At 33.9% G+C, this 15839-nt stretch overlaps 1 protein-coding gene across 2 annotated transcripts in view; it reads right to left on the reverse strand.

Moving 5' to 3' along the window:
• The window catches only part of LOC113073428 (serine/arginine repetitive matrix protein 3), a 72197-nt gene extending 56759 nt beyond the window's left edge, over positions 1-15438 (reverse strand). For both annotated transcript variants that reach the window (XM_026246311.1, XM_026246301.1), the window contains exon 1: positions 15174-15438. The gene's annotated coding sequence lies outside the window, so the exon portion shown is untranslated. The remainder of the gene's footprint in view (positions 1-15173) is intronic.
• Positions 15439-15839: the final 401 nt, after the last annotated feature.

The raw sequence follows: 15839 nt of genomic DNA on the forward strand, positions 1-15839 counted from the left end.
TTCTGTGCTACTAAAAATAAAGGATTTCTACATCTTATTTGCACAATCTTTACCTGGTGGATGATAAAATAAGCAAGAAACATTAATAAAAATATAGAACAGCCATAGCAACCATTCAGGTGTATACTGATTTTTTTATGTTTTGAAAAGAAGTATCTTCTGCTCACCAAGACTGCATTTATTTGATAAAAAATACAGTAAAAACTTTAAAAAATGTGAAAAAATATTACAATTTCAAGTAACTGTTTTCCTTTGCAATTTATTTTAAATTGTAATTTATTTCTGTGATCTGCAGCTGTATTTTCAGCATCATCCCTCCAGTCTTCAGTGTCACATGATCTTCAGAAATCAGAATAATATGATGATTTACTGCTCAGGAAACATTTCTGATTATTATCAATGCTGAAAACAGTTGTGCTACCTGATATTTTTATGGAATCCGTGATACTTATATTTTTTAGGATTCTTTGATAAACATAAGGTTGAAAAACAGCATTTATTTGAAAATAAAAAATAGTTTGTAACATTATAAATGTCTTTACTGTTACTAATTGAATGCATATAGAGCAAACTAATAAAAGTCCTGAATCTGAATTTTGGAATCTTTGGCTCACAACAGGACAATTTGTTTTGGAAAGAAACTAATACTTTACATTGGCAAGGATGCATTAAATTAATCAAAAGTGTGCACTTTGTGTGCATTTTTTTATACAGTGCATCTAGTCAAATTGATGGATATATTTGAGACATTTAAATTAAAATTAAAAACTATAAATGAACTATACCTTGTAGAAATATATTACAGATACAAAATACAGCAGCACAACTGTTTTCAGCATTGACAATAATCAGAAATGTTTCTTGAGCAATAAATCATAATATTATCATGATTTCTGAAGATCATGTGACACTGAAGACTGGAGGAATGATGCTGAAAATACAGCTTTGCATCACAGAAATAAATTACAGTTTAGCATATACTCACATAGAAAACAGCTATTTTAGAGTGTAATAATATTTAACAATATTACTGTATTTTTGAAACTAAATGAACAAAACAGGAGTTTCTGATTTCGTCCTATTTAGATCAGATCCAATATACAGAGACACATTAAATATGTGAGTTCATTCAGAGTGGGACTAAAGATGGGATGGATTATCTATAAACTGTTTCTTCTTTTTCTAATGCAAAATTCTGCTGACAGAGAAGATGATGGACTGGAGAAGAAGCAGATAAACAAACAATACATCATTTTACCTAAAGGTTCCACCAGAATCTGAAGAACCCTAACTGTTCTGCTAAACATCAATGAAAGAAAGTCACACAAGTTTGGAAAGATATACATCCAGACAGAATCTTCTCTTTAAATGTGTGATTATTACATAATCTAATATTATGTGAGCACATGTTCCATCCCAGCTGCTTGTCATTGGTAAGAACGAAGGGCATGCGGAAAGATTCGGTCCACGTATGAAGAGAAATGGACAGTGATAATAAAATAGGATGAACAGAGACAGATGGAGGCAAGCCAAAGGGAGAACGAGAAAGCATTGTCATGAGAAATGAGCAGAGAGAGAGAGAAACGGATAGAGAGATCAATCAGCGGACAGGTGAAAGCTGTTGACAGCTTATTTCCGTCTCTATCTGCTCTGACCCTCAGCATCCGTGCTGCGCAAAACCAAAATACAGCATCTCTCTCTCTCTCTCTCCTGCTGCAGGTGATACTAACATCCTCCAAGAAGAAGAAATAAGTGCATGAAGCAGAATGAACAAGAAAACAGACTATTAAATGTGTGATGGATGAAGGCTTTTCTCATCTTAACAAAAATGTGATATGATATACTTTCAGTAAAACAGGATATTGAACAAGTCTCAAATGCAGGATGGGTTTTTAGTATGGATTTATTTTGGTGTTTTTGAAATAAGTCTCTTTTGCTCACAAAGACTGTGTTTATTTGTTGAAAATAAAGCAAAAACAATACAATTGTGAAATATTATTACAGTTATTATTAAGTGTTTTCTATGTGAATGTATGTTTAAAAACACACTGAAACAGACATATTGTGAAAGGTAAATATTATCTTGAATCAGTATTGTATTTTGTATTCTATTACAAATAAATGCTGTTCTTTTGAATTTTCTGTTCATCAAAGTATCCTGAAAAATAAAATGTATTACAGTTGCAACAAAATATGAGACAGCATGACTGTTTTCAGCAGTTCAGCAATAAATGGAAATGTTTCTTGAGCAGCAAATCAGTATATTATTCTGATTTCTGAAGATCATGTGACACTGAAGACTGGAGGAATGATGCTGAAAATACAGCTGCACATCACATAAATAAATGACAGTTTACAGTATATTTGCATAAATAAACTTATTTAATATATAATATTAAAAATATTATAATATTTCACAAAATTAATGTATTTATTTCAAAATACAGCAAAAAAACAGTAAAATTGTAAAACATTATTACAATTTAAAGTAAGTGTTTTCTATGTAAATATATGCTAAAATGTATTTTATTCCTATGATCAAAGCTGTATTTTCAGCATCATTACTCCAGTCACATGATCTTCAGAAATCTTTTGTGAAAACAGTGACACTTTTTGTAACATTATGAATGTCACTTTTGATCAACTTTGTGCATCCTTGTTGAATGAAAGTATTAATTTTTTTAAAAAACAAAAATCTTTTGAACAACAGGGTCAATTTTGATTTAATTTGAATGCATGTCAAATATGAACGCATTGAGCCACTCGAGACAAATCAACCTCTCTTTTATATCCCGTCCCCCGTCTCTACGTCTGAATGAGTGATGACTTATTCTCTGCTCTGTTTCATTATCCCAATACTGTCGTGTTTTTAGGCTGATGAGATTATATCTGTGCACTCGATGACAGGGTGTCGTGTCTAAACTAGCATGCGCTTTATGCACTGCCAGTATATCCAGAGTATACAGAATGAGAAAGAAGATGAAACCACAATGTGAAAAACTGTGTATCATGTTGTAACATTCAAAAAAAAAATTTTTACCCAAAATGTATATAATATTTAACTAATAATTTGAATGTTTATTTTTAATATCCTAAGAATGTTAAAAAAAAATTGTTGTTGTGATCAGAATGTTACAAAATGTTTCTTAGAACGTTCATCAAATGACATCATAAGGACATTCATAGAATGTTGTTCTTTGAACATTTTCTCTCAATATTCTAAAAACATACATCAAGTTTTAATAAAATAGTATGCACATTCCATAAACATTGCATTAAGGTTACAATAGATTCTGTCCTAACATTTTTTAATAGGCAAACTTTTAAATAAACGGTGGAAAATAGGATATTTAGGAACTGTTCTTGGTTAACAAATGAGAACAGAACTTTAATTTAGTTGAACTGCCCCTTTAAGTCACTCACCAGCTCTTTTTAAATCTCTCTACTAAAGCAGTCTGAACCAGAATGGACAATCATACTGGTCTAAGCTTGTCTTTTAAGCAGGGAAGTCAGATCCTTGATTAAGAAGCTTTAGGAGGACATAAATCAGAAATAATCTCCGGCGTAAGAAGCAAATCTATGTTAGACCTATAAAGCCTTTTTAATTGCTAAACTAAATTAGTTAACTTCCAGACTAAAAATTTCCTGATAATTAACTCATCCCCATGTCATCCAAGAAGTTCATGTCTTTCTGTCTTCAGTCGCAAACAAAGTAAGGTTTCTGAGGAAAACATCCCAGGATTTTTCTCCATATAATGGACTTCAATGGGGACCAATGGGCTGAAGGTGCAAACTGCAGTTTTAAAGGGGTCTATATGAAAATGATCTGTCTTTTTCTTAAATTATTAATGCATTTGTAAAAGTAGTGTGCAAAAGGTTGTATTTCAGTAGTTCCCAAGACAATACTTGTTAACTCTTTCATATATTTATTCATATTATTTGTAATAGTTTTTAACAAGACTGGCTAGTCTGTAGTCACATATTGCTAGAGTCTCTACCAATCTAATTCACAGTTTGGTTTCCTGGGATTTGATCTGAGAGCCGTCTGTTTGAGTATCACTTCCTGTGCAGCATCCTTTGGGATTTTTCGACTGTGCTGATCCAGATCACCAGGAAAAGGAAAGTCAAACTGTGCTACTGGGACACAGCTTCTCGCCTTTCCATCGAGCGTGGAGCAGCAAGGGCTTTCCTCCATTAATAACCATCCGACCTACATACTGCAGGAGGAACCACACAAAACTGACCGCAGATCAGCATAAACACCAGCCACATGCCTCCACATGTCTGACGATTTCGTGGTGCCCACAAAAACATAACTCCATAGTAACTGTCCAGAAATCATTTGCAACTGTTTTACACCTATATAGCAACCACCCAGGAAACCGCAGCAAATTCATACTGAACACTGCTTCATATTTTTGTGGAAAGGATGATATATTTTCAGGATTTTTGTTGAACAAAACATTCAACAGAGCAGTGTTTTTTCGGGAATATAATTTTTTTGTTACATTATATCATGTTTGATCAATTTAATGCATCCGTGCAGTATAAAAGTACAAATCTTACTGACCCAACATTTTTGAACACTATGTACTTATATAAAAGGGTTGCCATATTGAGGATGCAACAGGAACAAGTGCAATTGATAATGAAGACTTACACACTGTAAGCTGATGTTGTGATTTATCTGCATATTAATATGACTCTGGTCAGAGCTCTTTAGATAGATGCTGAGGTTTTTTAGGTTTTGAAGTATTTGCGGTCTCTGACCCAGATACATTTGTTTTTTTTCCGGCAACAGGCAACCTGAGGTGTCACAATGCTATTGGGTAAATTCAGGGGCAGTTTCTTCACTAGGGTCAGAGGGCCATGCACCACCAAACTGCGAAAGAGAGGAAGAGATTTTTTTTTTCAACCACAGCTGGCACTGTCTGTTCTGCCTTTTGATACATCACTAAGAATGTTTTTTTTTCTTATGAAGTATTCTAATTTGTTGAGATCGTAAATTGGTGTGTTTTTGTTAAATGTGAGCCAAAATCATCACAATTAAAAGAACCAAAGAATTGAACTACTTCAGTCTGTGTGCATTGAAGGTACATGAGTTTCACAATTTGAGTTGAATTACTGAAATAAATGAACTTTTCCACAACATTTTCATTTATTGAGATGCACCTGTAGTCCAATCAGCATCAAGTTACGTTCTGTGGAGTACCGCTCATTTTTGGGGTGAGTTCACTCTGGCTGAGAATCGCCCAGACTGTTCTCATAGACTTCCTTACAAAGACTTTATTTTCAAACTGCAGGCACTGCAATGTAATCTCTATGAACTATGGGAGGGCTAGCACTAACACTTCAGTATGGTCGCATGTCTGGCAAGTGTTTTATAATGGACACTCTTAATACCTTTCCTTTTGTTATGCTGGGATTAATTGTACCAGGATATAAAATTGCTATACGTATTTGTTGGATGTGTTGCATACCACACATTTTCCACCAGCTGCTGCTGGGTAAATTGGCATCATCAGACCAAAACAAAAACCGACATTGTGACACAGACCTCACATTTCAATGCAACTATTTGTGGCACTGACAGAGAAACAAGTATGTGAACTGAGCACGTGTACTAAATATCTGCAAATATATATCATATTTTTTATGGTTTAGTACAGTTAAACATTTACATACAGCATCTCTGATCTATCAGATTATTGTTTGTCATTTTGCGTTGTCTAAAGTAACTCATCTTAATAAATTTTTTGTATTTTTCTCCCCTAGCAAAACTCTCAGGCTGGTTTCCAGATCAGATGTGTTGGTCTCCGGTGAGGAACACAGGCAGTTTTATGCTGACAGAAAGAGCAGCAGGCATGAAATTTCCCTTGATATTTCACAACTGGATCTCAGCAGCTCTTTCTCACACACACGTTAATTGATGCAGGTGGCAGCATGCTTAGTGCAATGAATTGTGAGCTAAGGTTTGGCCTGCAGTGTTGGGGAGTAACTAACTATCAGCAGTGATAGTTTTTTAATGTTCTGAATTAAAGTATTTTTAGATTTTTTTTTTCAGTTGCATTTATTTGATCAAAAATAAAGTAAAATCAATATTTTGAAATGTTAATATATTCTGATTTGCTACTCAAGAACCGTCATTATCATCATCTAATGTTAAAAACTGCTTAATACTTCCGTGATACGTTTTTTTTTTTCAGGACTTTTTGATGAATAGAAAGTTCCTAAAAACATATTAGTTATAGTTATTATAGTTTATTTGAACTATAAATCTTGTGTAACATTATTAATATGTCTTTACTGTCACCTTTAACCAATTTAATGCATCATTGCTGAATAAAACTTTTCTAGTTTAAAAATATATTTTTCTTTAGATTTTTTGCATGTTTCTTCTTGCATTTTGAAAGTATCATACTAAAATGGCTGTTCTGTTTGGATCCTATTATTGAGAAATTTCAGATCAAATGCATAAAGATTGAGGCAAAAAAGGCAAACACTAAATGCCTTCTTCTTTCTTCTCACTTACAGTATCTGTGGAAAACAACACACAACATCCATCACGTACAAATGATTTAGCACTCCCACAACATGCTAGACACAAGGGCGTGCGTATGCATAATCACACATTATGCATAATCTTAGCTGTGAGAGTATTGTGACAGATATCAGAGGCTGTGAGAGCGAGACAGCGAGGTTATGTTATTCACCAGCCGCAAGCGTAGCTCACATGAAGTCATCTCTATTTGCAGCGAAAGGTCAGACAGTCCTTCTCTCCACCCTGAGGCATATGGACGCAAAATTCGCTCTCTATGTTCATTTCTGCCAGCTGTTGACCTCTCTTTCTGTCTCTCCATATGGATGGATGATCATCACATAGTCAGTATTCTGGCAGGTTCCTCTCAGATAATTATATCATCACAACCTTCACAGCTCCTGCTCGACTGCTTTTGCTTTCTACAATACAAGTACTTTCATGCAAACCAATTGACAATTTACACAATATGACATATTTTCTAGTAAAACAGAATAATGAAATGAAAAAATTTAGGTTTTTACACATATGTCTGTTAGATTTGAGGAAATCAGTATCCTAGTTTATTCAATAACTTTTTTTAAATGCATTTTATAAACAGCCAATTATATATATATAGTCAACTGAGATGCCGTGTCATAACTTGACAGTGAAGAAATATTGGTAAACATTGGTAAATATTTGTGAGGAGGTATGGTTCAAAATTGGTCAGAAGTCTTGTAAAAAAAATCAACTGAAAGGTTTTGCTCCTAAAGGAGCATCTGCAAGTTTCTGCGAGAAAACGACTTTCGTTATTAAGTCGTTATAATGAAAAAATGAATTTCGTTATGTCAAGATGACGAGAAAATTAAGTCGTATTAATGAAAAAACTACTTTTGTTATGTCGAGATAACGAGAAAATTAAGTCGTTATTACGAGAAACCGGCTTTTGTTATGTCAGGATAACGAGAAAATTAAGTCGTTATAACGAGAAAACGGTTTTCGTTATTTCAAGATAACGAGAAAATTAAGTCGTTATAACAAGAAACCGGCTTTCGTTATATCAAGATAACAAAAAAATTAAGTCGTTATAACAAGAAAACTGCTTTCGTTATGTCAAGATAACGAGAAAATTAAGTCGTTATAACAAGAAAATGACTTTCGTTATATCAAGATAATGAGAAAATTAAGTCGTTATAACGAGAAAACGACTTTTGTTATGTCAATATAACGAGAAAATTAAGTCGTTATAACGAGAAAACAACTTTTGCTATGTCCAGTTAACGAGAAAATTAAGTCGTTATAACAAGAAAACGACTTTCGTTATATCAAGATAACGAGAAAATTAAGTCGTTATAACAAGAAAATGACTTTCGTTATATCAAGATAATGAGAAAATTAAGTCGTTATAACGAGAAAACGACTTTTGTTATGTCAATATAACGAGAAAATTAAGTCGTTATAACGAGAAAACAACTTTTGCTATGTCCAGTTAACGAGAAAATTAAGTCGTTATAACAAGAAAACGACTTTCGTTATGTCAAGATAACGAGAAAATTAAGTCGTTATAACAAGAAAATGACTTTCGTTATGTCGAGATAACGAGAAAATGTAGTCGTTATAACGAGAAGAAAAAAAATTATAATGCATGGCTGCTTAGAACTTCCGTAGCTCTCAGTGTCAATGGGACCATCTGTTTGTTTTCGAGCACTAGTAAGTGCCCTCGTCTTTGCCTTCATCTGATACTCAGAAATACCCGACCAAGGCCATTTCTGTTGAAGAGTGCTCATTTGCTCTATACATCAAGATTCTGATCAAAATGAAGCTCCTGTTTTTTTCTTTAATTTGTGCTGATCCTATGTTTCCGAACATAGTAATAATTCTAAGATCCATTCTATGAAGGGCACTTGGATTTCTCTGAAAGGTGTCATTAACTTCAATTATGGAACATGAGTAAGCCTTCTGAAATTACACATACGATAATATTCAAAATATTTAATTTCACGTCTCTATATGCGAGATCGAACTGTGCTGATATGCAGCATCTATTTATAACGAATGTAAAAAAAGGTACATGCCGACTGACACCAAGTATAAATAGCATTTTTTTACAGTAAGCACAAATAGTGACAGATACTATTAATGTAAGCAGACATAATACACTATTTATACCAAATCTGAGTAATGGTGGGTGGAGTTACTGTAAGCAGATTTGCCAACAAGACTATGTAAACATAACTCCGTGTAAACAAACACTGTATTAGAATAAACATGTAAGCGAGTGTGAAGAGTGTGTATTTATCTGTCTGTCTGTGCTGCTCTAGGCAAGTTTGTTCATTTCCTTGTCTTCTTTCTATAACTATTCAGCAACAGAATGAATTATAAATGGCCCCGTTCTTTTATAGCCAGATATAATGAGCAGGTCATGTGATCTGAGCGTCTAATTAGAAGCAGGACTGGCATCTACAGTGATGCTTGTTACATTACAGATGGCTTCTGTAGAGTACCATCTGTGAGGGAAATGTTGCACCTTTGAGTGTGTGTGTGTGAATAACTTATGAAAAAGCAGAATTATCTCTGGAAAGAGGGGAGGAAAGTTCAGTGCCACTGTAAGAGCTGTCTTGAGCTGTCAGTCAAAGTGTGTCTCTCTCTCTCACACACACACACACACACACACACGGACACACACAGAGAGTCAGTGTGTGTTCAGTCACAGCAGTGTGAAGAGAAAAACTGCACTGCAGTGGCCCACGTACAATGAAAACTTCAAGAACAAGCAGAAGGTTCAATACAAGTTAAGCTCAATTGTAAGCTTTTGTGGCAAGTGTTGATTGCAACAACAACAACAATTGCTAAAATTAACTATTTTTTTAATAAAACAAAGAAGAAGGTTATGGTGAGACATGTCGGCATGCTGCCCACGAGGCTATCGTCACAGACATACAAGGTTTAAAAAGTATATCTTCAATAAAAAAAAAAATTGAAAAAAAAAAAAAAATCTAAAACAAAATCTAACCTCACTTCATTTAAAAATCTTTTAATAAAAGTCAACCAAAAAGTGAATCCTACGAGTTAAAAATCCTTTTATAAAAGCACTTACTTTCATTCTACTGTTAAAAAGTGCTTTATTTGAGCTGTAAAGTTATTAAATCATAATTTTTATAGTCATTTTAAGTTTTAAGGATTAACAGCAACCTAACCGTATACATAATAAAAGGTAAGCGATTTCTACCACCACAAAATCATGTTAACATGCATTCACTGCAAAAAAATAAATATTATAAAAAATTATAATTTCTTACTCAGTATATTTGTCTTATTTTCTAGTCTAAACGTTCTTAAATTAATACAAGATACAGGAAAATGACTACAAAAATGGATCATAATTAATTAAGCTTTTGCTTAAAGCCAGGGGGATCTGTCAGAAAAATTATTTTGATTTCTCTATAACTTGAGTTCAGTTTTATTTAATTTTTTATTCCAGCTTTAAGCATTAACTCACTAATTTTTTATAAAATTTTCAGAAACTGTCGTTGAATTAACAGATTTAAAAAAATAACTGGAAAACAAGACAACAATGACAAATGTATTTTCTTACTATGAGTATTTTACATTTTAAAGAAGTATTGTATTGATTATTTAATAAATGGGGGACAAGTGGAAATAAATTAAAGTTATTACACAAATCATGTTGTTTTAGCTTAACTTTGAAGATGGATAAGACTGAGAGCCGGGGTGCAGCAGACACTGCGGAGATGTTTGAGGTCCACAACGCCTCTTATTGAACCTGGAAACCTGATTCACTCCAGACCACCTGATCTGTGTATGTGTGTGTGTGTGTGTACTCCTGAGCTCCTGAGACAGACACACTACTCCATTATTCAGAGGAAGAGACTGCAGCTCGCTTCGATATCTCTACTGTTTCTCCCAGAGAGCAGTGGAGAGCAGACTAAGGTTTGCTGGTGAAAGACCCCAGTAATCTCACACACATCTCCTGAAGAGTTTCAGAAGAGATCTCTACATTGTCTCAATCTGTGCTCCTCACATTTGCCAAGATACTAATACTGCAATAATGGACTTCTTATTTAGCATTTTCATCTTGTTTTCTGGTACAAATATTTAAGCATTCTTAAATCAAGATACATTTATTCAGCTTTGTTTAAAAAAAAAAAAAAAGATAAAAATGAAGTGATTCCCCTTTGAAATAAATTTATTTTTATGACTCCACTGGTAGATATTTGTTTTAGTTTTAAGACTTAATATCTTAAGTAATTTTGCGTCTCATGTAAATGTATCTTGATTTAAGAATATTTAGATATTTGTACTGGAAAACAAGACAAAAATACAGTGAAAATCAAAAGTCATTATTTAAAATATTTTATAAAGTCTGCATTACCTACCAAAACTGACTAATTTTTATTTGGTTACTTTTTCCTATGCAAAAATGTGCACTGATGATTCATGCACAACGAGACCGGGACGTGCATTAAGAATGTAAAAAGGTCTGTTTTGATGTTACATTGACTTTAATGTTGCAGACGCTTCAAAGAGAGACATTAAAGCAAACGTGAAGCCAAAAGAAGCAGAAGAAAGAAACGCTGGGAAGGAAGATCATGAGATATGCAAACACACAGAAATGTCTATGGCAGGTGTTCTCTGTCATCCCTGTGGACAAATGCATGAGCAGCAAAGCTTCAAACAGACGGCCTCCATCTCCCCCCATCTCTTCAATAATGCCCTTTCATCTGCTCTCTACATCCAGAGCAGACCAAAGCAATCCAGCACAGAGACACAGCAAAAACAGTGATGAACAAAAGAGGTCTGAGAGATTGACAGGATATGGTTTTGTTTGGTTAACTTATTGAAGGTTAGTTATAAATAAACGAATGAATGAATGAATGAATGAATGAATGAATGAATGAATGAATGCAATTGTGAAAGTGAATAAACATTTCATGCTGTCAGAACAGATACTGCTTCACTGCTTCATCATTTACTCTTGTTCTTCCAAGACCGTATGAATTTATTTCTTTGAGGTTATTTCTTGTGCTAATTGCCATATAATTTCGAAATAAAAAGAGAATTATAACTGTAAACCTGCAAAAAAAAAAAAAAAGACCTAAAGCTGTCTTTTACAAATTCTAATTGTAATGACTATTTCCTTAAAATCTTCCCCATCCACTATAAAACATGTCAGTGAAGTCTAACATAATCAAATGTCTGGCATAAAGTCTCGTTCATTGAAAAATGGCTTATAATGAATAATTAAAGCATTGTATGACTAAAGAAGACTTGGAATATAATGCATGATATGAACAGTTTTTATGATGCATTCATGGTGCTAATTTGTCCTTTTGAAGCCCCAGTATTACCATTATGAAAAACAAGGAAGGAGATTATGATTTTGGTTTTTAATTTCTTTTTTCGGGTCCAAACAGCTGCTAAAAACATAACAATAATCCAAACCAGTCCAGTCCATCAGTTAATGTCTTGAGAAGACAAAAGCTGTGTGTTTGTAAGAAACAAATCTATCATTACATATTTTTTTTTTACTCTAAATCATTGTTTCTGGACAAAATATGAGTCTATAATTCATCATAATGAGGATTAAGTAAATTTTCAGTTTTTTTCTGTGGCATCAAATCTATTAAACCAGATGAAGCAACCACAGCTATATATTTAGCCTTTTTGATATGAATTATGTATTTATGTGAAATATCCTTATTTTTTGACGGACAGAGATTGCAAAAAAAAAAAGGTCTTCATGCATTCCTTCCTAGATGCTTATAGACTGATGCTGCCGTGTCATTCTACAAATAAATATACAAGAATAGACCGGAAATAAAAGAGACCGAAGCCTGCTGAGAGTCAAATTCCCATTTAGTATTAAACACACTCCAGTGTGTGGTTAGAGGACAGACATACGCTGGAAAACACACACACAAACGCATGCTAACCAGCCCCCCGAGGATCCATGTGCCCTTCAGGGGAACCTCGGAGGGGAGAATTAGGAGGAGACACGTTTGATAAAATGGAGGCTGAGAGAAAAGAGGAAAATGGGGTGAGAGAGAAACTGAGTTGACTTCCAGACACCCGGATTGAAACACAGCACGGGTGATTGCATTTGTTTCCACTGACATTCACATAAAAAGTGCACATTTTTGTACTTAATCTTAATGGCAGTTGTAAGAGTCCATTTGAAAAAGATTGGAAAAAGCCATTTGAAATGGTTTCACTTTTATTTATTATTATCATTTTTAATGCACAGTACAAACAGTTGCTTTTAAAAGGCCATCAATGGAGATTTGCCTGCAAAATGATTTAGTTACAGTATTTTCTAAAATATCAATGCATCTGTAACATATATTTAAAAATGCTGTACTTTTTATAAATATGCTTTAGAGACATACAAATGTGTACAAAATATTTGTTGCAATCAGTGCAATTTAGAAATCAGTTTTATTTTATGTTTGAATAAAATGGGTTGCATTTTGGAAGCTGTCAATATGTGGAGACTTAGTGTTAATAATACCTATGAATATTAATGAGATCGCATCAGGAGTCAGGACGCTCACAGCCAATCAAAGCTCTCTGCTCTCCAAATATTTTCTGAAGTGCAAAATGATTTAGATTATGATTTTAAAATACTGCTGCAAACATACTTTGGGCAATTTTCATGACCAACAAAGTCAATCATGTCAAAGTGTAGGTGTGCTGTTACGTACATCATTAAATGATCAGATTTACCATTTTCACCTGTACTGTCAGGTAAAAAAGCTGCTCCCGAGATGGCATCCTTTGAAAAGCTACACCTTTGTACCTTTTTTTTTACCACTGAAGATTGCATTTTAAGTACCTTAAATGTTTATATTTGTAGCTAAAGTGCAATATAAATGGCACATATTAGTTCCTTTTGAAAAAGTACTGTTCAAGTGATAATTTTACCTTTATTTCTGAGAGTGCAGGAAAATAAAATAGATGGGGAAAAAATCTATTTTTACTTCGACCAATAAGAAACCATCTAGAAACCAAACCCTAGCAACACCCGGCAACCAGAATACTCTCACAAGCACTTAGTAAGACCCTAACAAACACTCAAAACAGCTTAGGATTGCACCGTTGAGTTTTGCACAAGAAAGCACTGCTCATATTTTAAATGAGCCTCTCAATGTTTACACACAGAACGGATCGGAATGAAATTTCTGTCCCACAGAACAGCAGCCAAAAAACAACCTAAGCAAACAATGTACATCTTTAAAATCTCCCTGTTTGAATATAATATATTTCTCCACCAAAATAGTAAAGTTTTAGACTGTGTACTATCTTTACTCACACTCAATGGAGCATTGATTCATAAAAGCCTCATTCCAGCACACATACAGTAGATAAAATGTTTAGCATCTTAACAGTGTTTACTGGGTCCAGACACAATGCTTTATTAAGCTTTAAAAAGCTTAAAACCATCAGAGAGCAGCAGCTCTGCAGGATGCATGTCATTGCTACAGCATATGAATAAAACTAAACATTTAGTGAGAAGAAATTACCTTTATACCACTTTATCTTGACACATCTATTCACTAAACCTTCTCAACCTTCATGCTGAATAAATCTACATTGCTAGGGATATGCAGACTAAAACGGCACCCTGGGAAATTGCTGACAACCAGCTGTGGATAACTAACTCCCCGTTGTTAAGTGGGTGCATTCGTCTCTTTCTGAACAGCCAGAAACCAGTGACCCTCAATAAAGAAAGTGTAGTGTGTTTCAGAGACGGAGACCCACACTAAAACACTGATGAACCTCATCTCTGCAGTTTTACCATTCAAAGTAAAAGCAAAGTAAAAAACGATTTTAGTTGTCAAGAATACGAAAAATAATGCATAAATATGAGAAGCACCACAAGGTAATTATGTATTCAGAATGATACACATAGTTTATTACAATTTATTTGGTACAAACTTATTATAAACACTGCAAAATTAGTAAACGCACATCAACAAAATAACTCGAATGACTTTATTAATATTTGATATATCATAACGTTGAGAAGGCATTCGTATAACATTCTCTAAACATCCTGATGACAATGATGCTTGATGAACGTTCTAAGAAATTTTAATATAGTTCTAATGACGTCAAGAAACGTTTTCAGAATATTAAGAATACACGTTTAAATACTGTTCTATTTGGGGTGATGATAAAGTTAGCAGAACGTTGTTAGAAACTATTTTACAACCTTTAAAAAACGCTGTAATAACATTTATTTGCAATAAATATGCAAGCTGGGAATGAACAAATATGATCTGATTTTATTTTTGATCAAAATCTCGAGCAACTCGATATCATTTAAATCAATAAATGCAAACATTTCTACATTCAAACTGAGATTCCTCGCCGTTCATTCGTACCGAAAACAGCGATTTGTCAGACGCTCGCGCTTTAAACACGGAAAATATTCTGAGTACACATCTTCTAAGTACATAAGCGCATAAACACCGTGTAAAGAACAAAAGAATCAGCGTGTTGAAAATAATCGCGTTTAATCACATTAAGAGCTTGTAGCGCTGCTGCTTCAGTGTGGTGTGTTTGATGTTCACACACATTGTTTCAAAGCTATTGTTGCGTGTATTTGACGGGAAGCGGTGAATAAACTTACCTGTGGTAGATGAGGCCGGCTGAAGCGGTTCTGATGCGGTCTGCTATGTTTTTGTCGGAGGGTCGGGAGCTGTCCTCCTCTCGCGGTGCTGAACGTTCAGTACTGGACAGCGACACCGCAGCGGCGCAGAAGCCGAGAACGGGACGACTCGAGCGGAAGCGCGTCAGACACATCGCCCCCCAGCGGTCTGGAGGAGCAACCGCGGCGCACCGCAATACTGACTCATTTCAAAACGAGTAATAAGATCAAAATAAAGTAAAAAAAAAAATAAATAAGTAAAGCCCGGTATGAAAAACAAAACAAATAACGCGTAATTAGGTAATAGTAAAAACAGTAATTAAACGGTATTCATAGAAATAAAAGCGTCAATGCACTAGCGACACCTGGTGATTTAGTTTCTGCATCGTGAAAATAAATAATATATATATATATTAAAACGAAATAATAATAATTTAGCAGAAAATCAGCATATTATAATTTCTAGAAGACTCAAACAGATTCTGGTTTCACATCTGAAATAAATTACTTTTTAAAATAAATCTCTATAGAAAAGTTTTTTTTAATTGCAGTAAAATTTCACAATATTATAAATATATATTTATTTAGTGTTTGTTTGGTATTTTTCTAATAACTTTTGAATGGTATTTTTTCCTAAATGAAAAAAAA

The sequence above is a fragment of the Carassius auratus genome, chromosome 5 (genome assembly GCF_003368295.1).
Source record: "Carassius auratus strain Wakin chromosome 5, ASM336829v1, whole genome shotgun sequence".
NCBI lineage: Eukaryota > Metazoa > Chordata > Actinopteri > Cypriniformes > Cyprinidae > Carassius > Carassius auratus.